This window comes from Zootoca vivipara, chromosome 4, assembly GCF_965207765.1.
Source record: "Zootoca vivipara chromosome 4, rZooViv2.hap1.1, whole genome shotgun sequence".
Lineage (NCBI taxonomy): Eukaryota > Metazoa > Chordata > Lepidosauria > Squamata > Lacertidae > Zootoca > Zootoca vivipara.
In genome coordinates, this window is record NC_142587.1 from 25,371,356 (window position 1) to 25,396,004 (window position 24,649).

Consider the following 24,649-nt stretch of genomic DNA (forward strand, 5'->3'; position numbering starts at 1 on the left):
TGTGACCTCCGCGCACGCAATGCCTACATTTTTATATATTTAGATATTTGAATATAAATGCAGGAAAAGAATTATGCATCATAAATACATAATTTTATTGTTTCTATGTAGAAAGCCAGTCTCATCGTAATAATCTCAAGCACTGTGTTAAATACCAGCTTCAAATGCAAGCCTTGCGATCTTTTAAGGATAGCTTCCAGAATGTGGGAGATGGCACAGATTTGTGGTAATAGCTATTTATTGCTTATGCCTCCTTAATGCTTTGTTCCTCTGTACATACTTGGCAAATGATGAAGTAGACAGTCCACAAAGGCTCAAGGCAGAACAAATCTATAAATCGTAAAGGTGCTGATAGATTGTTGTTGTTTTTGCAGCAGACAAAATCAAAGCTAAGCAATTGGTGTAACTATTATTTGGAATTCCTGTTTGGACTGAGGTGACCAATTCAGCTTTGAAAAAAGCTCAGGTGCATTTTGGAAGTAGCTGTCTATAGGCTATGCAACCATGTGTACTGAAGTAGTGTAGGATTTGAGGGAACAGAACTTGGGCCTAGGCTTTAAGTTATATATTCCACCATTAGCCAGTAAATAAATTGACTTTTTGCTTAAGTGTTAACAAGGATGTAACAGAGGTATTACTCCTGCCTGCTCAAATCCCTAAATGATGTTTGCTAGCACTCCAGATCATTAACTGGTTTCTATTACTCCCCAAAACCATAGGTGTTGTTTGCCAAATAACTGAAACAGCCAAATAGTTTCCCAACCAGAGCCAACCAGAAAGCAGACTTTTTGGTGTGGGTTAAACCACTGAGCCTAGGGCTTGCCGATCAGAAGGTTGGCTGTTCAAATCCCTGCAACGGGGTGAGCTCTCGTTGCTCGGTTCCTGCTCCTGTCAACCTAGCAGTTCAAAAGCACATCAAAGTGCAAGTAGATAAATAGGTACCGCTCCAATTGGGAAGGTAAACGGCGTTTCCATGCGCTGCTCTGGTTCGCCAGAAGCAGCTTAGTCATGCTGGCCCCATGACCTGGAAGCTGTACGCCGGCTCCCTCGGCCAATGCGAGATGAGTGCCGCAACCCCAGAGTTGGTCACGACTGGACCTGGACCTTTACCTTTAATGGCAGCACTAGCTAATGTTTTCTGCTTGCCTCCCCCCCACCCCCAATAATGGACTTAAGTTACTTACAACTGCAAGTATACCTGACCAGAATGACACATATGCTTTGGGAAACATTTAACCAATGGCACATTATTTACAAAAGAGATTAAATATACCAATCATTCATAGAAGAAATAATGCATATTGGGTGTGTTTGAGTTTCCAGTCTTCTTCAAGATCAGCATCCTTTAGAGCCTTAAGGTGTGTGTGAGGGGGAGCTTCTCTTTAGCAGTCTCGAACTTTCGGCGTTGCTTTTGTTGTTGTTGTTGTTGTTCTGTACTTTCTCATACTTCAGACATCTCCCGAATCCTTTTGTTTTCTTTCCTTCACTCCTCCTCAACCTCGGTTGTCTCCTTTTAATGGCCTGTTTTTGTTTTTTTCATCAGAGCCATCGAATGTCTCTGGTGCAAATCTTGCTCTCCTGTTTTGTTCATTATAAATTTATGCTTTCCTCCTACTCATCTGCCCTATTTTCTGCCAAGGAAGCTTGCGTATCTCATCTTACCCAATCTCCCCCTTCTTATATTCAATATCCATTTGCTACTTTTTATAATAATAAAAAACCACCAACCCATCTTTCTTCAGTCCTTCAATTTATTCAGACAGTATTGTCCCATATTTTCTGCCTGTTCATACCTCATTACTTCCTGCATTTTCATCTGTTTCTTCCATTGAACCAAAACCTCTTACTTTTTCATGTTCCTCCTCTCCCCTCAGTTTCTGCCTCTGACAGGACTTCCCTTCTCTCTTCAGCTAAATCTACCATTTGACCTCTTCATGTCATTGCCTCTTGCTTCTTAACAAACACGGTCCTGCTTTTTCCTTCCTCACTTGATCTCTGTCATTGCGCAGCCCTTTCTTGCTTTAAACCTGCTTGTGACAGCCACCTCTCAGTCACCCTGGGTCCTGTGCCATCTGAAGGAAGGGAATTCCTGGCTCACACAGAGTGTACTGCGCCGTCCACCCTTCCCCCTTAAATTGCTGCCACCAGACAAGGGGTTAATTATTTTAAGCTTCCCCCTTGCTAGTCAGCCTCCCAAGTTTCCCTGGGTGTCTCTCTGAAGCCTCTTAAAGAAGTGTGTTATTGTAGCTTCTGAAGTGTGAGGGTGTTAAAATAAACTGAGACCATGCAGGTTTAAGAAACAAACAGAGAGTTTAATAAGACTTGGGGGGGGGGGATAAAAAGTTTAAAAGAAATATATGCAGAGGATACAGAAATCCAATCTATCCCCACTGGAATAAAATAGAAAATTGAAGTACAGTGGTACCTCATGTTGCGAACGGGATCCGTTCCGGGGGCCCGTTCGCAACATGAAAAGGCCGCAACATGAAGCGCTGCATCTGCACATGCACGTGACACAATGTGGTGCTTTTGCACATGCCCAAAGCGCAATTTAGTGCTTCTGCGCATGCACGCAGGTTACGGACACGCCAAACCCGGAAGTAACCCGTTCCGGGACTTCTGGGTTTGGCGCGTCCGTAAGCTGAAAAGACGCAACATGAAGCGGACATATCATGAGGTATGACTGTAGATTAAAACACCAGCCATTTTCACTGGACTGGACAGTCCCAAAACTCACCAGGATCTTACTCTTGAGAAGTAGCCCTTTGTTTGCCCATCTCCCAGACTTTCAGAGCTTTTTCTTTATCACCCTCCAGGCTTGGTACCTGTTGATGTAGATTCTGTCCCTAAGTAGGCTGAAACCTTTGAAACAGGAGACATGGGCCTTTCCTACATCCACAATGGAATTTCACTGCCTCTGTCCTGGCTCCTACTCTGTTCTTGGACTGTTGGGTGGAGAATTCCTGAAGGCTTATTCCAAAAAAGTCAGCTCACAGTTTAAACATAGGCTGAGATACAGGTTACACAGTCAATAGTTCAGAAGCAGAGTTCTAAGATACAGTCTAGGCTATGTCTGCTCAGCTGACTTACTACCCGACCAGGGTCACATGCTTCTTCAGCTGCCGAGACAACTTTTTTTTATCAGTAGGTGGGGTGATAGCTGACTCACACGATACTCCCTTCTCTGCTGGGGCATCCAAAGCAGCTGACTGTGGAAGTCTCCTGGAGGGTTTCTTGAACCATCCCCACCAACAGTCTCAGGCATATCTCCTTGCATTCATCCTCTCCCTCTGACAGAGCCTGCCAAGGCAGTTGCTCCTTGCTTGTTGCCATGGGGTGAGTCAAGGCAGCCTTGACAGTAGGGTATTTGCTAGGTTTCCAAGTTAACTCTCTCATCCCCAGTGGACAAACAAGAAAGATATGTAACATACCATACAAGTAAAATATCCATTCCCACATACCATATGCAACAGTCTATCTATACAAGTAGCATGGGACAACCAAGCCCAATGCCTTCACACTGCTATTGTTTTCCCAAACCACACTTCTTTCTTTTGTTTCATCTATGTGAACAGTTTGTCTATCAATATGTCAGTTGTCTGTTTTTTAATTCTTCTTTTGACCTCCTTCAGTCTCATTTTTTAAGCTCCCCATGCTACTGAGACTGCTTTGTGTAAATGGTGTAAAAAAAATTTATAGGCTAAGTCACAAGGGCTAAATCCATTCTTAGTTTCCCTTGATCTTTCTTCAGTTTATTAGGATGCAGATGGTCATTCTGGTTCTTGATTCTAATTCTTTGGGATTTTGTGGCATTTGCTGGTTGGTTTCACTCCTAACAAAGAGTTCTCTTTACGTTTGTGTCAATGACTCTTTTTCTTCTTGGGACAACCCCTTTTCTCAGCACCCACCCTCCCCCAAACCCAGGGAATTGTTAAGGGTGCTGGGAATTGTCGCTCTGTGAAGGGGAAACTATGGTTCCCAGAATGCTTTGGGGGAAAGTCATGTGTTTTAAATGTATGGTGCAGATCTGCTCAGCGTAGAACAAAATATTGTCATTGTCAGAAAAAACCCTGAAAGAACTCTTTGTAACAGTGAAACCAAGGAATGTCACCAAATCCCAAATAGTGGGAATTGGGGCAGGTTGTCTTCTCTTCCTCCCATGATGAGAAGGGCTACTCCTGTTTTAGATAGAGGAGGGTTTTGTGACCATCTCCTGAAGAGCAAGAACAGGCATAGGCAACTCGGCCCTCCAGATGTTTTGGGACTACAGCTCCCACCATCCCTGACCACTGGTCCTGTTAGCTAAGGATGATGGGAGTTGTAGTCCCAAAACATCTGGAGGGACAAGTTTGCCTATGCCTGAGCAAGAAACTTGGGAAAAGCTTGTAGGGGGGTGGAGCCAGCCATTTGTAACAGTAGGGTGTACAGATTCCTATTTAATCCACTTCTTGCACTTTTCAGAAAGAGGCAAAATGAACATGTTTTGTTTTTTTAAAAAAGGTTCCCCCCCCCAAAGCTAAAATTAGCAATTTGGATTAGTATCCTATTGTATTCCTAATTCTGTTATTTTTTTTAAAAAAAAATTGTTGATGGAAGAGCCATTACTTTAAGTGGAGCAGGCTGTGAGAGCTATCGCATGTCAAACTGTCATTCAGTCTTAATGTGAAATGAGCCCCCGCCCCCTAGAAAAATGCACATTATTGGACATACAATACATAAATGGGAACAGGACTGCAAATCTAGAGATCTAAGATGTTTAACTTAATTATTCTCATAGTTTTAGCATTTTCAGTAATATTATTATATTGCAGTTAGCAGTTTCAGGTCAGATTTAGGTCAGCGGTTTGCTTTTCAGTACAGCAGATAATGTAGACCAGGAAGGGAAGCTTTTAATGTTTGATGGATCTCTGTATTTTAATGTTTGATGGATTTCTGTATTTTAGAATTTCTGTTTTGTTGGAAGCCGCCCAGAGTGGCTGGGGGAACCCGGCCAGATGGGCGGGGTATAAATAATAAATTATTAAATTATTATATCCCCAAACTGTGGCCCTCCAGATGTTCTGGACTACAACTCCCATGATCCCTAGCTCATAGGACCAGTGGTCAGGGACGATGGGAATTGTAGTCCAAAACATCTGGAGGGCCGAAGTTTGGGGATGCCTTATGTAGACTGTTATGAGCTGATCTGGTTATAACCAGGTGGCAGAATATTGAAATAAAATGACCTCTTTGCATATTATAATGCTTTTCCTTTTTTGCAACATTGCTACAAATTGCACAGGTGTGTCAATCATTAAAAGGAGACCTGAACCAAATATTTTACGAATTTTCAGTTGTAGGACTTGTTAAACTGAAAATAATACTAAAATTTTGAGGTTCTTGTCCTGACTTTACCAAGGAACTCTGGACTATTTTCATTGTTGCTGTTCCACTTGTGCAATTCAGAGTTTCTCTTGCACCACAGAATTTCAGTCTTCTCAGCTATCCCCTGCAACTCCCTTGCAACTTCCCTCCATGCACCCTCAAAAGCTGCTCCAGAGGGTTGGAGAATCCTCCAGAGCAGATTTTTTTGTGAGGAGAAAGGTGGAGGGGCATTAGATGAGCAGAACTTCCAAGCACTCTTGGATACAACGCTCTCTCAAAACTGGCTATGTCTTTAAACCTGCTCTCAGAGTTGAGTGTATATCAGTTGCATTTTTTAAAACCTGAGTAGCTGGAGTGCGAGATTGTCTATTTTTAAAAGAATGAATATTCAAGGACAACTGATAGCTGGGGACATGAGAGAGAGAGAGAGAGAGAGAGAGAGAGAGAGAGAGAGAGAGAGAGAGAGAAGGAACTAAACATGCAGAAGTGCTATATACTGAATAATGTTCCAAAACTTACATAGAGTTCCTGTAAAGCAGGAAGCATGCAACGGATATGGGTTCTGGCCGTTTCCTCCAAACTTTGATTAAAAGCACAATGCTACATTATTTTTAGCTGCCAAAGTAGACCATGGGACGGGTTTGAACCCCTGGATTTGTCTGTTGTTTATGCTGATGAGCAGTAAAATAATATAGCAACAGAGACCACATACCATTCCTGCTCTCCCCTCGCTGCAATTTAATAACACATGGAGTGAAGAGTGAAGTACACACAATGGATAAAGTCTAGTGCAGGTTCAGATGAGCCTGGAAGAGTACAAGATAAACCTGGAAGAGTACAAGATTTAAGCTTTGCAGTACAAACTTCTAGCACATCTGCCATGCACAACATCTGGTGAAGAATCATCAGCCTGAATTGCAAACAAATCCACAGGTCTATACGTACCTTCGCGTTACACTGACATTTAAAGAGAGAGAGAGAGAGAAAGAACCTGTTCTTACCCAGTTTACAAAATCTTCCCTATCTGCTCACCTAGTGTCTGTTCCCAGCAGATGCAAATAGGTGAGAATACAGTTTGCATGGTTGTAATAAATGAGTGCAGCACCCATTGCAACGAAACATGGATGTGTTGCAACCGAAGATCGTGTGTGGATATAAGCCAGATCTGTGGAGTACATCCTTCATTAAGTGCTTTTGGTCGAGTCTTTATGACTCTCAAGCACCAAGCACAAGAATAGATTGAACTTGAGAAAATAGATCAGCTCTTTAGGTGCTCTGCAGTTCCTCTTTCACATGCATTATATCATGTTTTATTGAGAGAGGGGGATTTCTACCAGTAGTGCATCAGGACTGTATTACCACCCATACTTTCAAAAGAGCGCTTTAGGTTCTTCCAACAGTTTCCTGGATAGTCACCAGGGACTTTGAAAAAAGATTTCTTTACTTTAATATTGATGCCAAATGCAAGAGGATCTACCTATGTAGAATCCAAATTACTCTCATGTTGCATAGGAGTCTCTGACTGGCGTAGCTTAGGGAGTGATGTGTACTCCCCTTCCCCGACTTGAGCTCTGCCAGCTTGAGCAATGGACCCTGACCGGTAAAACAATTTGTGTAAAACGCACAGAAAGAGGGCAAAATGTGAAGATCTTATAAAAGAACTTGAGGCCTAGTTTACATACCGGTAAGTTATTTCACAGCGAATCAGAATTAATTGTAGGAACATAAAAGGTACACCTGGTAAACAGTGTATGGCTATCAAGACCAGCTTATGAAGTTTGGTGACTTACCATGGTGCCCATACAGCATAGCTGCCAAGTTTTCGCTTTTCTCGCGAGGAAGCCTATTCAGCATAAGGGAAAATCCCTGTAAAAAAGGGATAACTTGGCAGCTATGCCATACAGTCATACCTTGGTTTAAGTACGCCTCGGTTTGAGTATTTTCAGTTTAAGTACTCCGCGGACCTGTCTGGAATGGATTAATCCACTTTCCATTACTTTCAATGGGAAAGTTCGCTTCAGGTTAAGTACGCTTCAGGTTAAGTACGGACTTCCGGAACCAATTACACTCATACCTCAGGTTAAGTACGCTTCAGGTTGAGTACTCCACAGACCGTCTGGAATGGATTAATCAACTTCCCATTACTTTCAATGGGAAAGTTCGCTTCAGGTTAATTTTATTTTATTTCTAAAGTGTAACATTTGTACGCTGTGTATTTTTTTGCAAGGAAGTCAGAACAACAATATGATAAATATTTAATAATAGTGGTAAAGACTCCTTGCTCTCAGCAGGCAAAGGTCCAGATCTAGAGAAGAGGAAATAGACTTTCTAAATTATTTATAAAATGCTGCATATAACAAGATTTCTGACTTTATGACTTTCCCTTATGAAGAAACATAGTAAATCTATGTCCTCATTTGTGAAACATAGTAAATCTATGTGCTCATTTGTTCCCATTTGTGTTAATGAGACCACCTGAAGATGAATTAACAACAGTTGCACTACAGTACAGGCAAATTTCAGGGTTTTGTTTTGTTTTGTTTACCCAAATGACAAAAAAAGAGAACTAGGGATTGGGTTGCCTGATTCTGCATTGTGATGTGGCCCATTAAAAGTCCCTTCCTAACATGCACCTCTCTCAGTCTTCCCTTCGCCTCCTCACAAGGAAGCTCTCTCCTGACAGACAGGCTGTATCTAAACCAATCAGTCTCCTTTTCCACTGGATTTGTGACTCTACACGTTTTCCAGGATAACCTTCACTACCAAATATTTGTTAGGTTCCTCACTACTAATTAAAGGACTAGATCTGGGAAGCAGTAAAGATAAGGTTATTATAGAGCAGTGTTTCAATCTCTGGTGCAGATAAATGAGCCATCTATCGTGTCAAAGCAGAAAAACAAACAAGCCAAAATGGTGGTAATGGTCTTTAGGCAGGCTGTATCTAAACCCATCACTCACCTTCTTTACATTCCTTGCAAACAGAGATGACATGAAATAAAAAAATTCCTTCCAGCCAGCACCTTAAAGACCAACTAAGTTTTTATTTTGGTATGAGCTTTCGTGTGCATGCACACTTCTTCAGATACACTGAAATAGAAGTCCCCAGACGCTTATATGTAGAGAAAGGGTGGGGAGGGGTGGTGGAAATGGGTGATTGACATGGTTGAGATGACATGGTTTCAAATGTTATAGCTGGAAGACAGGCTGCTGAGGGTGACAGGCCGCTCTTAAATTTCTTGTATTTCAAGTTCTTTAAGAATGCATGTAATCTGTGTTATCAGAGCGTATATTGTGAATCTGAAGCATCAAAACACCTCAGTCTCCCACCACATTGTAAGGCCAGTCCTACACATATTATTATTACTGTATTGTTATTACTTATATACTGCCTTTCATTTCAATAAGAAATGCTGAACAAACACCAGCAGCAAAATAACAAAAAATAAAATCAATTATACATGTAATTAAAATGCATTGTATAACAGCTACATTAAAGCATCCATAATTGAAATAAAAGAAACAAGCCCATTAAAATGGCATAACAGTTAAAACAACAATCAGAGCAGGAGATTTGAGCCAGGAGATCAGGGGCATGCTTGCCTAAATAGACGCCTTAGAATTACCGTTGTAATCTGCAGCCCACCTAGGGATCATATGTGAAGAGGGGGGAACAAAGAGAATTCAGGATATTTGTGACTTACCTTGCCTCCAAGGGGTTAAGGGGGGTCTCTTCAGATCAGATGAGATAGGAGGCTATTCAGTGGCCTCTGCTGAGAGACCACCTGTCTTTGACTCTCCTTCAAGTTACACTTTGCTGTCTGAAGTGTTTCCATCCCCAGCTGTGACTTTTGAGAACTCCCCTTCTTCTTGTGTCTTGTTTCTTTCAGGTTGTAAACCCAAGAGCAGGAACTTAATAAACTTAATACACTATTCTTGCAACACTCCTGTGGTGTAGGTTAGGCTGAGAAAATAATTGCACCATTGCACTTCATGGTTAAGCAGAGGCTTAAAGCCTGTTCTCTGTGGTCTAAGTCCAGCACGTCTCTTGTCTGCTAGATAGCAGAAGGGCTCAAGAAGGTAACTTGCAACGATGCCTGCAGTGAAAATCAACCCAGTGGAGCTGACAAATATGCTTGAGCGTTAAGTCAGGCCAGAATTCTCCACAGGAGAGTGAATAATATTAATGTTTTCTTTTGACTGCAGCTCTATTATATCATGACAAACAGTCTGCAACCTTAGGTTTTATGGTGAGTTTTTATTGCTTTTCCCCCTGTATGGTTTATTTTTATGTACTGTGCTTTGAAATGCTAATGATTAAGTGGAGTATAAATGTCTTTAAAGAATAAATGAAACCTGTTGGCATTTTATCTTAAAGTTAAGACACCATGGCTTGAAAAGAGGAATCTAAAGCCCGTTCATCTCTCAGTAGATCTCGCAATCCATTGACATTCTGTTTAATTGCCTTATTTATTTTTAATTGTCCTTTAACATTCATACATATGTACCTTCTTGGAGCTGTTCCATCTACTGATTGCACATATTGAATCTTCCCCAAATTGAAAACAAAACAAAACTGCTGCTGAGAAGATAGCATTTTGGGAAAAAATATGGTAGGTATAAATAGAGTCTTCCTTTGTTTTTTAAATTAAGACTGTTCAAACATCCATCCTACCCTCCAGGTTCTGAAGTGATACAATCTTATTTTAAAAACGTGTAGATCATCTTGAACATACTACAATTTCTAGAAAGATTATTAAAGGATATGAGGCACTAGAATCATGCCCACTTGAAGGTCACATAGCATTATCATAAATGATGCTATCTCATCTGAGTCTCTCTTTACAGAAATTATAGCCTTCATTTCCTGAGCTTTGCTGTAATCCCTGTGGCCCCTAGTGACAATAGGCATTTGATTGCATTAAATGGTATAATAGACCGTTGACTTGCATCGTTTCCTGTGGGTAGCATTCTTTGCTTTTCCCCATTACAGTTCCTGAAATTGCTGGACCTTCATGCTGCAGAGCATTCTGAATTTGGAACTGAAGTGCTACTCACTTAAATCTGCTGTCTTAAATTAAAGCGTCCAAATCTAGCTAAGGGATAGGTACATGCATAAATTGCTGGAGCAAGAGCTGAGGATCTAAACTGGATGGGTGTTTACTGTAGCTGCTTTGTGCATTCCATTCCATTCCTTTCCTTGGGATGCACCTTCAAATGTACATTTCAAATGTGCATCCACATCCTGTATTTAGAAAATTTATAAACCACTTGCTCAATAAATTCTCCAAGCGGTGAACAGCTATGGTTATGTATAAAACTTAGCTGAGATCCACGAGCCAATTAAAATCACATACCCTTGCTAAAGCAAAAATGAAATCAATAAAACTTTAAAAAACAAATATAAGTAACTAAATTGTGTCCTGATAGTGGTAATGGATGGGGTGGGGTAGGGTAGGGTGGGGTAGCAGCGCTCATCTGGCCTCCTGACAGCTTGGCCATTGCTGCTTATAGGGAGGGGCAGGGAAATCAGTAAGGTGTAAACCAGGCATCCCCAAACTGCGGCCCTCCAGATGTTTTGGCCTACAACTCCCATGATCCCTAGCTAACAGGACCAGTGGTCGGGGAAGATGGGAATTGTAGTCCAAAACATCTGGAGGGCCGAAGTTTGGGGATGCCTGGTGTAAACACATAGTCAGAGCCAACCCAGTGCTCTTGCTACTGTGTTTGCACCACACCAACCTCTCTGCTGCCACACTTTCCCAAACAGAAAAGCTTTCGGCATGTGTCTGCGACAATATAGTGTGTGCGGCTTCCCAATTCGTCACACCTTTTAAAAGTGCAGCTGGATTTAGATTGAGATAAAGATGTGTTCACTCTATAACTGTGTACGTATATTAAATTTACTTCAGGCTATCTTTGCCCCCTAAACCCTTCTTGATTCCTAGAATATACTCCAAAGCAGTGAAGCTGCTTTTGTAAAATTGTTCTCAGTATGTGAACCAGTGCTAGAGACGACTGTTTTCCAAGGTGGTTTGTGCACTAGTTGCAAGTTGCATCTCATTCGTTCTATGTTAGAGCTCTGCTGGGATCAGGTCAAGCAGGTAGCTCGGAATCCTCTTCCCACGGTGGTGAACCAGATGCCTTTATGAAGCCCACGAGAAGGTCATGAGCAAAATGGCACTCCCTAGCTCATGTTCCGCAGCATCTGATATTCAGAGGCATCTGCTTGTGTTAATCTTGGTAACAGGATGGCATAGCCCCAGCGCTGAGCATGTCAGAGGCCTTTTTTCATCACTCTAATCAGCTTGCCTTTCACATTGGAAGACTTGTCTTTAGCTGAGCTGCGATCATTCGGTGGTGCGGCGACATGCTATAAATTTAAGGTATCAGATGAAAGGCTTATTGAATATTCTGCCTTGTGTGCAATCAACTAGCCAGAGGTACGGTAACCTGAAATTTACCTGCATGCCAGACATCTTTTCTCGCCCATTCTAGATTATGGACAACAGTCATATGACTCATACATGCTGCTTAATGCCTTTAACCCAGTGGTTCCCAACAAGTGGTCCGCGGACCCCCAGGGGTCCGCGAGCTATGCCAGAGGGGTCCGCAAGATCACCTCCCTAAGATGTGTGTACTGAGCAGCGCACGCGCAGCGGGAGCGCCACGCACTGTTGCCGCGGCGTGGCGCCCCTAGCAATCCGCTCCGCCGGCTCGGGAGTCTCCTTGGGTCTCCTCAGAGGAGGAGGCGCCACGCCGAAAGCCCCAGAGCTCGCTTGCCTCCTTCCCGCCCTCTCCCTGCCTGTGGCCAGCAGCTCCAGACGCTGTTCTGTGGAGTTTTTGGCGTGGCTCCGCCTCCTCCGAGGAGACCCAATGAGACTCCCGAGTCGGCGGAGGGCGGCAGACTCGCTGCTGGGTGCCCCTGCTCCCTCAATTCAGGACCCGGTGGGAGGCTTTGAAGCGGGCGCGAGGTCGCCTCTTCACCTCGGCAGCTGCGCCTTCCCCTCCCCCACCCCATTCCACCGCCCACCCCCAGAGAGAGAGGGGGCCACTGTTTTTTGGGGTGGTGGTATTACCCCCTCTGTCAGTGAGGGAGCAGTGCGGGCGCCTTACAAATCAGCCCCCTTTGCACAGAGGGGTGACTGGGTGGGAGAAGCCCATGGAATGCAGGCGCTCTAGCCCCGAAGAGGCTGTAGCTCTGCTTGCAAAAGCAACAGCCTCTCCCGGGCTGAGCCGCCTGCCTTCCCTGCCTGCCTTCCGTTGGAACACAGGCACGGAAGGCAGGAGGAGCACTTTTGGGATGCCCCATTCCCCCCTGCTGCCAGTTACCAAGCCTGCTCCGCTTGCTTTGCTGCGAGCTGGGAGGGGTGGTGGTGGACGGGAGCTCCTGTCAGTCCGTCCCTTCTCCCAGCTCGCTGTACCAGCAAGAAAAGCAAGAGCCGCTTGGGCGCTGTGCGCGGCTCTCCCTCCCTCCCTCTCTCCCTCTCTTTATTTCTCTGACTCCTTCCTTCCTCCCTCCCTCCCTCCCTCTCTCTTTCACCCCTTCTTTCCTTAGCATTTGCTAATTTCCACCCGCTGCTTCTTGTCAGCTTCTTCTCTGGGGAACCTTTCCTAAAAATGGTCAACAACTTTGGGGGTCCCCCGCCTAAAAAAGGTTGTCAATTCTTGGGAATTTTTTTTGGGGGGGGGGGCGCCGGAGGGATCTTCGCACCACGGCGCTGGATATGTTTCACTCAGCCAAAATTGTTTAATAAAAAGGTGCTAATGGAGCCAAAAGTTATTTTCTGCTGACTAGTAGGCAGGTAGAGATTTGCAGTCAGATTTCAGAGTGAAAGTTTCAAGTTTGGAACCTAATATTTCAGAAATAATGAACTCAAAGGACAGATTTAACTCATCTCATTAAGAACTGAAAATTAAAACTAACTGTATACTGATGGAGTACTCTGTTGTAACTGTAAAAAACGTATAAAAAAGACTCTTAATTTGGCTCTCACTTTTTAATTTTAGGATTAGGAATTAATGGGGGTCCTTGTCACAATAGCGGCTCGATGAGGGGTCCTCGAGAAAATTTTGTTGGGAACCCCTGCTTTAACCTTTAAAACCTCCTTTAAAATGCTCTTTTAGCCTGCTTATAACCTCTGGGTGGTATCCAACATTACTCATACTCAAGGTCAGGCTGCACAGAGCTTGTCTGAGGCCCATGGCGGGAGGCCCCAATCAGCTGGGTGGTCTGGGGTATTATTGGCATGACAGTGTTAGTTTGGCAGACCCCTGGCAGGGCTACCCAGCCAGCTTAACTCTCCAAGACCCTGGGCAAGTGTACCTGGATGTCCCCTCCCTCTGCATGGGCCTGCTCAAAGTAGACCCATAACTGGTCAGTGTTGGTGCTGACCTTTAAAGCCCTAAACAGTCTCGGCCCAGTATACCTGAAGAAGCATCTCCACCCCCACCGTTCTGCTTGGACATTGAGGTCCAGCTCTGAGGGCCTTCTGGCGGTTCCCTCACTGAGAGAAGTGAGGTTACAGGGAACCAGACAGAGGGCCTGTGGAATGCCCTCCCATCAGATGTCAAGGAAATAAACAACTACCTGACTTTTAGAAGACATCTGAAGGCAGCCCTGTTTAGAGAAGTTTTTAATGTTTGATGTTTTATTGTGTTTTTAATATTCTGTTGGGAGCCGCCCACAGTGCCTGAGGAAACCCAGGCAGATGGGCAGGGTATAAATAAATATAATAATAATAATAATAATAATAATTATTAAAGTGTACTAATTTCAGCTATCATCCTCTAATTTTTGCAAACAGAAGCCCTGTGTTTAAACTTCATTTATTTTCACTACAAATCAAGACCTATCCATTCCTATGAAATGTTGGGTGGAGTGTCTGTATTAGTTATGCATCTCTCAGCTCTAGATATGAAGTAGACTACAAATCATTTTAAAGCCTCTTTTACACATATATGATTCTAAAATAAAAAACAAGCACGCACAACTTCAGTTTGCAAAGGTTTACAAATTCACTCATGCAAGGTGATTGGAAGGTTAGAGTTCTTACTGTAACTTCTGTGCCATGTAAACGGTAAACACATTCTGTGGTCTTACATGACTAGTAGATTTAGTAGTAATTTAGTTTGGGAAAGTAAAACACACAGTTGAGGCTATTTCTAGTCTTGGTAAGTTTGGAGCTAGCTCATCCTATGCCTAATAGAAATTGAAAAACTAATATCTAGTGTCTGACATAATTCCCTAAACCTGATGGTAGGAGCCATTAACCAATTAGAGTAATTTGTGATATACAGTGGTCCCTCGACTTACGAATTACTTGACATCCGTAGGTTTCGACTTACGAATGGGACAATTTTTTGGCTTACAAATTTTTCTGCATCCGAATGGAAACCCTTGGCGGCTTTAAACGCGGTTTTTCCAACTTATGAATTTTTACATGCATTTTTTTCGACTTATGGATTTTTCTGAATCTTTTTTTTTCCTATGGGAAGCCGCGTTTCGACTTCCGAACTTTTCGACCTATGAATGTGCATTCGGAACGGATTAAGTTCGTAAGTCGAGGGACCACTGTATAGACTTGTGTTCACAGTAAATGTATGTATTTCACTAAGTAGAGTACCTCTTTGATAATTGCGTTGCATTTTAAGCCTTGGCAGAAAAAAACAACTTTTTTGAATGGGTTAATATGACTTGTGTAGGAGTTTCCACTACTCTGTATTAAAAAGAAAGAAAGGAAGCATTGAGTGTCTGATTACTACAAAGTGGCTGAGGTTAAAATTTAGAGTTCTTTAGACCTATTGGCTGATCTTGTGTGCTAGAGTTCACATTTAATAATTGTGCTTGGACCTCTTTGCCTTCACAACCCAGACATGTTCTTTATTGGGCATTCATCATGATTTGTGTTCATGATGTTATTGGGATGGTTTCAGTGCCATTTGCATCTGCAGAAGATTTGGGGCAGTCATATAGCTTGCTTTGCAATAGGTTAATCTCCCATAGCCTCCTACTAAAATCCTTCAACCGTTAATGCCACAAATGTTCTGGGGTTGTGTGTGTGCGCACGCAATTGCGTGCGTTCTCTTGCTTTTGTTGTGCTTTACCACAAAAGTTCCCTTCCAGATGGTAATAACAAGGAGTGCAATTGGGCCAACTAGCCAAACCCTAGACATTGCACATGCTGGCTTTCCCCATCCCTGGGGTTCTCATTCAGTACAAATGTCTGCAGGCATGAAGTCTTTGTATGTACTGCTGTGTGTGTGAGGTTTCATCCCTACATGTTGACTGAATGTGTGATTATTAGTTTCAGATAGGACTTTATAGATGTAAAAAAAAATGCTTTCTGGGTTACAAGTAAAGGTCAATATTTTTCAAAATACTTTGATAATGCATGTCTAAGGGTAGACACATAAGGTGCGATCTTGGTGTTGTAAATGCAGATGAAATTCATACAGACGTAAAATAAATGTGTCTCAGGCACTTGTTGGCATCTGTCTGTCTTGGGAGATAGTGGGAGAGTGTGCCTTCAGGGGTAGAGTCAAACTATTGGAGAGTTACAGTTCCTTCTGTGGCTGTAGAGACTGATATGGGAGGGACATGTTTTATTGCAGGTGGGCAGATTTTGCTGCTACAGGTGTGCCATGGTGTTTCTTCTCTCTGTGCTCCTCCCAGCAGTCATTCCTCCTCTGGCCACTGGAGAATATGATATAAGGAGCCAAGTAAAATACTTGAAATCTGCAGAATAGTAAACTGCTGTACAGTATTGGTGAGCAGTTTGATGGCATTTTTAACACTGCATTTGGAGAATTAGCAGTGTTTAATTCTTCCGCCATTCTCTTTAATGCTGAGCCTTTGGAGCAAATAATAATTTCTCTTTCTTCAACATAACTGAATGTGCTTACTTGACCTCAAGGAAATGTTTCTTTTTCCCCATGAAGGCCTTGTTAGCTTGTGAGCAGCAGGCACTTGTAGAAATAGCTTATGACAGGATTAAGATTGCAGAGGGCAAGAACAGGTTTACCCATAGGGAATATCACTTATTAGGGTTGAAACAGATGTAACACAAACCACAGGTAAAAAAAGAGAGAAAACCTTGCCCATGCAGGCATACAGACGCACACTGTAACATTTAAGTGCAATTATTACATATGACTGCCTATTTGCATGTAGTCTTGTTTGCCTATATGCCAGGGTTGAGTTGTCGGCAGTGGTCTGAGATGATCCGGCAATGAGGAGCTGTGCCAGAAGGTCAGAGTCAAGGAACAAAGCCATAAATCAGGACCAAAAGACACACACCACTTGCTTCTGTGTCTCTCACTTGCACCAGGGGAGAAGCGAAGTGAAAGCAATCACTTGGCTTCTAGAAAACTTGGCTTGTCATTAAATATGAACATGGCCTTTATCCCTTGTGAGGCTACAGATAATAGATAGTTCCAGCCTCAGGAACGTCATTGAAATGCTTTATTCTGGACTTACGTTTCTTAGTATCTCATATCACCAGTGAAGGTTGCACACAGACATAATTTCCAAAGTAAACCTAGACAGCATCTTAAAAAGCAGAGACATCACCTTGCCGACAAAGGTCCGTATAGTTAAAGCTATGGTTTTCCCAGTAGTGATGTATGGAAGTGAGAGCTGGACCATAAAGAAGGCTGATCGCCGAAGAATTGATGCTTTTGAATTATGGTGCTGGAGGAGACTCTTGAGAGTCCCATGGACTGCAAGAAGATCAAACCTGTCCATTCTGAAGGAAATCAGCCCTGAGTGCTCACTGGAAGGACAGATCCTGAAGCTGAGGCTCCAATACTTTGGCCACCTCATGACAAGAGAAGACTCTGGAAAAGACCCTGATGTTGGGAAAGATTGAGGGCACAAGGAGAAGGGGACGACAGAGGACGAGATGGTTGGACAGTGTTCTCGAAGCTACGAACATGAGCTTGACCAAACTGCGGGAGTCAGTGGAAGACAGGAGTGCCTGGCATGCTCTGGTCCATGGGGTCACGAAGAGTCGGACACGACTAAACAACAACAATTTCCAAAGACGGCATCTACTGTCATTTTGGCTTGTGGAGATGTTTAAACAACAGCCTGATTCTTACTTTTGAAGTCTCCAATATTCATACTTACTGACTTAAGGATACAGAAACTTTGTTCTGTTCAGTTATTAAATGCTTATCTGTGCAACAGCCAAAGCATTTTTAACTTTGTCTGTTACTGTGTGGCTGTAGGAACACAAGGTTCAGCTTCCCTTCCCCATGCTTTGGGCTATTTATAGCAAATGTAATATCATAATCCTGTTACTAAGCATTGTGCTTGTTTGCTAAGCACTGAAAAAATCCAATGATGGATCAACTCTATGTTTTGAGGAGACAGTTATGAGCTATATACTGTAATAATGGTGACTTAGGATCTTTCTGCTTGAGATTTAATTGAGGAGTTTTATTACCACACAAGGAAGCATAGGAGAGCACTGCCTTCTTCTCTTTCCTATGTTTTTTATTCAAATCCTTTTTCCCCCAGATAGATTTCATCTAGTTTATAAACTTGTGTTGAGTGCAGTACCAACTGCTGAAAACCTTAGAGACCCTTCCTGAGACCTTTGCTGATTCTGCGCCATCAGTCTGTTGTCTCTTAGGGTGTACTTTCTGAGAAGGTTAGGAATATAGGTAGCTGCCTATATAGGTAGCTGCCTTTCTTTGGGTCTGGCCATTGCTCCATCTAGCTCAGTATCATCCACATTGACTAGAAGCTGCTCTTCAAGGTTTCTTCAGGTGTTCTCCATCATTACCCAAAGAGGTCATAGATTGAACATGGGACCTTTTACGTGCAAAGGAAGTAATGCAGAGTATGGACTTTTAGAGTTTCCAAGTACCTGAGAAGACCCTCTAATTTGTGTGGGAAAGAGAAATGTCGTAGCTTGAGCTGCCATCTGTTTTCTGTTTGCACAACAGTTGCTGCTTCTCCTTTTATTCCCTCAAAAAAAAAAGTTCTTTCAAGGGAGGATGGAGAATCTGCTGCCCTCCAGATGTTATTGGTAGACAACTCCAACCACCCCTGATGCTTGCCCCTGCTGGCTGGGGCTGATGGGAGTCCAATAGCACCTGGCAGACCACAGGCTCCCCATCCTCACAGAGACTTACGAAGTGACTTACAAATGGTTCTCAGGTGGTCTCCCTATGGAACAAAGCCACAACTGAACAGCAGCATCACGTGACTTCAGAACATTCTATATCATGTGGCAGGGCCGGCTCGTCGTAGACCCCCGGTGGCGCAGGGCACCATGGCGCCGGCCCGCCAGGAGGGCGCCGCGAGCTGCGCCCGCCCGCCCGCTGGCCGGCCGGTCCGCTGGTCGGCTGTGCAGCTGCGCAGCTGCGCATGGCGCCCACCTGCCCACCGCGCTGGGAAACGGGGCGGGAGGGCGCCGGAGAGATCGCGCTGTGCCTGCCCGCCCGCCGCGCAGCAGCGTCGCGCCCACCCGCCCACCGCGCCGGGAAACGGGGCGGAAGGGCGCCGGAGAGATCCGGCGCACCATGGCGACAGGGGCGCTTAAGACGGCGCTGTCATGTGGCCTGCATGAAGCCTATTGCTTTATAAAGCAGTGATAATGTTAACCATCATGGCCTCCCTTCCCTCCTCCTCACACACACTCTGGCAGTAAATCAGAGCCCTGTAGTACACACCACCTTGTGCACTGTTCTTGTTGAATAGAAAGCTGTGGTTTGAAAAGGTTAGGCAACCTTTCAATGTATCGCTGAACAGCAGAGACATCTGGAAGTTGTGATTACCCTTATCTTCCCACGCAGAAGCAACTTAAACAATTTCCCCATGGCATTTGCTATCAAGCTCAGCGCAGTACAGAATGCATTAATCTATTATAAAATACGTCCCCCTGCTTATTAACGTGAAAGAAAAATAATTCCACAAGAGTATCTCCGCTTACGGTACCTAGATCTAGGGTCATAGCAGAGGCGTTCAGCTATCAAATGTACTTGAAATGCAGACCTTTATTCTCTTAACCAGTAGGTAGATAATTTATAACATTATTTGCCTCAATTTATTTTTGGTACATCGTTTCTTGTTGGGCAAGGACATGTCTCTTTTACCACCCAACTAAAAAGGTGGTTCCATAGTACTGACCTTTTGGATTTAAATTGCAAATAAAAAAATAGATAGGCAGCACCACTTTGGTGATGGGTTATTTGGTTAACCATGTAGAATCTTTCTTGATCAAACTCTATTTCTTTCATTTATCTGTACTGTACTTTGGTGAGTCTGGAGTTTTTATCATTTCGTTATTTATCATTAATTTTATTACGCCTACTTGTTTTTAAGGGTTTGTTGATTGTATAGATTGTCATACTATTTTGTCATACTATTTTATATATTAAGTGGTCTATTTGTTGTTTAGTCGTTTAGTCGTGTCCGACTCTTCGTGACCCCATGGACCAGAGCACGCCAGGCACTCCTGTCTTCCACTGCCTCCCGCAGTTTGGTCAGACTCACGTTGGTAGCTTCGAGAACACTGTCCAACCATCTCGTCCTCTGTCGTCCCCTTCTCCTTGTGCCCTCCATCTTTCCCAACATCAGGGTCTTTTCCAGGGAGTCTTCTCATGAGGTGGCCAAAGTATTGGAGCCTCAGCTTCAGGATCTGTCCTTTCAGTGAGCACTCTAAAAGTCTATAAGTGGTCTATAAAGGTAAAGGGGCCCCTGACCATCAGGTCCAGTCGTGTCCGACTCTGGGGTTGCGGCGCTCATCTCGCTCTATAGGCTGAGGGAGCCGGCGTTTGTCCGCAGACAGCTTCCGGGTCATGTGGCCAGCATGACAAAGCTGCTTCTGGCGAACCAGTGCAGCACACGGAAACGCCGTTTACCTTCCCGACGGAGCGGTCCCTATTTATCTACTTGCACTTTGATGTGCTTTCGAACTGCTAGGTGGGCAGGAGCTGGGACCGAGCAATGGGAGCTCACTCTGTCATGGGGATTCGAACCGCCGACCTTCTGATCAGCAAGCCCTAGACTCTGTGGTTTATCCCACAGCGCCACCTGGGTCCCATAAGTGGTCTATAAGTGATGTTAAATAAATAAAAATTAATTTTCTGCAATATCCCTGTGCGATGCTATGTCAAGGATGCTCCAGAGCATTATAGGAAATTATAAACGTGTGTTCCAAGCTGCCCAGTGTTCATCAGGGCTGTATTTTTGCTTCCCCTTTCCCATGGCAGGTAAGCTCACCAGGACTTACTGGGGATGGACAGACAGTGTTTGAGGGGACCCATCAGAGAGCACGATGCTGACATCCCCCCTTCAAACTTCAATTGGCTCTGATTTATCTGTTGCCTCAGGCTTTCTGATAATCAAAGCTTTGCTTATGGCGCAGCATAACGCTTCTTATGAAATTTGAGACTTGTGTGGCGTCAGGCTTCATACGAAAGAAGTTCTGCAAGTAAAAGTTTTGCAATTCGAAATTGCTGTTCCCCGTGTCTTGCTTCCTTGTCCTTTTTTGCCAAGGGGACCCATTGTTCTTCCTGATTTGCACGAACTCCTCAAGTGAGAGGCCTGGCTTGTGAAGCAGATCGGAGCTTAATGGGGTTGCTGTCTGTATGTGATGAAAAGATATGGGTCACAAGAAACTTCAGAAATAATCTTGTTCGAGTACCTGCAATGAGCTAGCATTAACTGAACCTAAACCCTTTTAGCCAGGTGCTTGTGTAAGTCTCTTCACACAAAAAAAAGCCTTCCAGAAGAGTAATTTTATTACTTTTCAAGATATTTGCATGATTGGATGACCTTTTCCAGATATTCAATCTATACTGACTTTCTTCTGACCAGGCTTTCACGAAGGTTAAACCCACTACTGGCCTTGATATTGGTTTACTTACTTGGCACTTTCATGAAGTTGTTTATTTGCTATTTTGAAGAGGAGGTGGTCAGACCTTGCAGCCTGGCTAAACACTGCCCTGCATATAGCCTTTGAAAAAGTTGGAGCTATGGTTTAACAAGCCTCTCGGTGGAAGATGATGGAAGTCCATATAATTGTAAATGCATCCGTCAGTTCTCTGACTTGAAGAAATGGGCTTCAGATCTGAGTTCTTTGAACTGGAGAGTTACAGGAGTCGCTAGAGGAAGGCTACTTGAATTAAAGTTGGGAGATCTGGGCACATAGCTCATGCTGACAGTAAGCCATGGCAGCCGACGACAAAGTAGCTATTTTAACCGACGACGAAGAGGAGCAAAAGAGGAAGTATGTGCTCGCTGACCCTTTCAACGGGATTTCCAAGGAGCCAGACCCCCAAACCCAAAGCGATACACCTTCGACAGAGACCACCACCACCATTCCGGACGAGGAACTGGATTGGCTCGAAAAGCACTGTGTCAAAGTGAACAACGATCTCCTGATCTCCAAAGTCTTTTATTTTTTCTTTTATGCTGCTTACGGTTCGCTCTACCCACTGCTTCCTGTGTATTACAAGCAGCTGGGCATGACGCCCAGCCAGAGCGGGCTGCTGGTGGGCATCAGGTACTTCATTGAGTTCTGCAGCGCTCTGTTCTGGGGTGTGGTGGCGGACCGCTTCAAAAAAGGGAAAGTCGTCCTCCTCTTCTCCCTTTTGTGTTGGGTGCTGTTCAATTTGGGAATCGGGTTCGTCAAAGGTGCGTACCAAAGTTCCCGCCGCCAGTCTCTCCTACCAACGCCAGCCACCTCTCGACGGCAGCCACGCAAAACGTCTCCCTCCCTTCGGCGATTCCTACCACCCGGGCTGCGTCGCCAGAGGGCCGGAGGAAAAGAGACGTTTCTTCTTACAGCTTGGTGGCTGCGAGCTCAGCTCCTCCTGAAACCACATTCCCTCTGACCACGCGGAACATGTTGAGGGCCGAAGAGAGCGTGGTTACTCACAGTACTCCGAAAGGCATTGTTACTGCCGGATCGGTGGGGAATTTAACCCCTCCGACGGTGCCTCCGGCCGCCGCCACCGGGGCTGCCACTCTTGTCTACGATCACCAGGAAGTGGAGGCGATCTTCCTGCTCATCCTGATGGTTGTTATCATAGGGGAGTTTTTCAGCGCGTCGTCGGTCACGATTGTGGACACGGTCACCCTGCAGTACCTCGGCAAGCACCGAGATCGCTACGGGCTCCAGCGCATGTGGGGCTCTCTGGGCTGGGGCCTGGCCATGCTCTCGGTAGGAATCGGCATCGACGCCACCCGTATCGATGTGCTCATCGAAGGGCAAGGCTGCAAAGCCCCGGAATACAAGAACTACAGGATTGTTTTCATCGTCTTTGGTGTGCTAATGACACACTCCTTGATTGTGGCCACCCAGTTCCGGTTCCACTACAACCTCTACAAGCAAGAGGAGAACCAAAGCAAAGATGGGGACATCTCCCAGGCAGACAGGAACTCCTCCCACGACTCCTCCAACAAAACCCCGAGTGACACAAGCCAGTCGCCCTCCTTTAGTTTCTGGGACTTGATAAAGCTGCTCTGCAGTATCCAATATGGCTCCGTGCTCTTTGTAGCTTGGTTCATGGGCTTTGGGTACGGATTTGTGTTCACCTTCCTTTACTGGCACTTGGAGGACTTGAATGGCACCACCACGCTCTTCGGGGTCTGCTCCGTCCTGAGTCACGTGTCCGAACTGACCGCGTATTTCTTCAGCCACAAGTTGATCGAGCTAATTGGACACATCAGTTTCTATATTATTGTAAATGACTGTGAAAATCAAATTTCTCTTAAAAGCTTGCTGCTATATTGTGACCAGAGAAATATGTAGTAAACGTCTTCTGCATGTAGATTATGTTCGCCACCTCTGTCAGCCTCAAACTTAAAAACATCACTGTGCAAAAATTGCCAGATTTTTGTGGCAATTTGAAAGAAAAGGATTCGGTGCACGCAAATTAAAAGCTGAACCTATCCATTCATTTAAAATAATTATATACCACCCTTAAGCATCAATTCTCTAGGGAAATTCACAAAATATATAAACAAAATATTATAAATAAGAACATATTTAGATGGCTGCCCCAATTTTTAATGCTCCTTTCACACTGCAGAACCTATATACGGCCATGTTGCAATAGAAATACGGCCATGTTTCAATAGAAATCTGGATCACCCACTGTGCTCAGCTGCTGTGGAGGGAAGGGGGTGATTGTTTCCAATTGGCTTTCCTTCAGAAAGACCACTTGAGAAGCATTTCCTGCACCTTGCAGGCCATTGGCTAAATCCAGTGCACAAACACTACACAAACCTGCCATGATTTTCTGTATTTCCAGGCTCGCAAACAGATACCAGTATTTTTCTGGAAGCAAACAATGTGGAAATTAGTGTTAAACTTGTGCTATATTCTGCTAGATTTCTGGAAGCGACTTTCTGGAAGCTCAAATATAACACAGAAGAAAACATTGGGAAAATGGAACAAACAGCTAAGTGAATACAGCCAAAGGCAACTTCATATGCAGTGGAAGTATTTGCATGTCAGATACAGCAAGCCTGCAACTTACAGGGGGGGTGGGTTAAGTTCCAGGGATCACACCTAAAGCCAAAATTGCCTATAGTCAAAACACATCAGGTGCGATGGCGGGTGAGATTTCCAGAGTCTTTTGTGTGGGTATGTAGGGAGCTGGGTATGTTTAGCCTGGAGAAGAGAAGGTTAAGGGGTGATATGATAGCTATGTTCAAATATATAAAAGGATGTCTCATAGAAGAGGGTGAAAGGTTGTTTTCTGCTGCTCCAGAGAAGCGGACACGGAGCAACGGATTCAAACTACAAGAAAGAAAATTCCACTTAAACATTAGGAAGAACTTCCTGACAGTAAGAGCTGTTCGGCAGTGGAATTTGCTGCCAAGGAGTGTGGTGGAGTCTCCTTCTTTGGAGGTCTTTAAGCAGAGGCTTGACAGCCATCTGTCAGGAATGCTTTGATGGTGTTTCCTGCTTGGCAGGGGGTTGGACTGGATGGCCCTTGTGGTCTCTTCCAACTCTATGATTCTATGAACATATGTTCCTGTGGAAAAGATTAGAACTTGTACAGCAATAAAGCTGCCAGCACATTTGCAAAGCTAAGCAGGGTCTGGTATGGGTTCAAATTGGATGGGAGACTGCATGTTGAGATTCCTGCATTACAGGGGTTGGACTAGATGGCCCTTCCAACTCTATACTTCTATGATTCTATAATTACCACAATTATGTAAACAAAGAATGCTCACCTCACCACCACCATCTCTGGAGCAAACAATATTTCAGTAATCTTATAGGCTGTAGCCAACAGAGGACTGTGAGAACAATACCAC

At 44.2% G+C, this 24,649-nt stretch overlaps 1 protein-coding gene and 1 pseudogene across 3 annotated transcripts in view; both read left to right on the plus strand.

Annotated features, from left to right (window-relative positions):
• Positions 1-24,649, plus strand: part of ATP11A (ATPase phospholipid transporting 11A) — a 116,437-nt gene that overhangs the window by 14,901 nt on the left and 76,887 nt on the right. The window lies entirely within an intron of this gene.
• Positions 21,429-23,203, plus strand: LOC148685867 (major facilitator superfamily domain-containing protein 6 pseudogene; annotated as a pseudogene).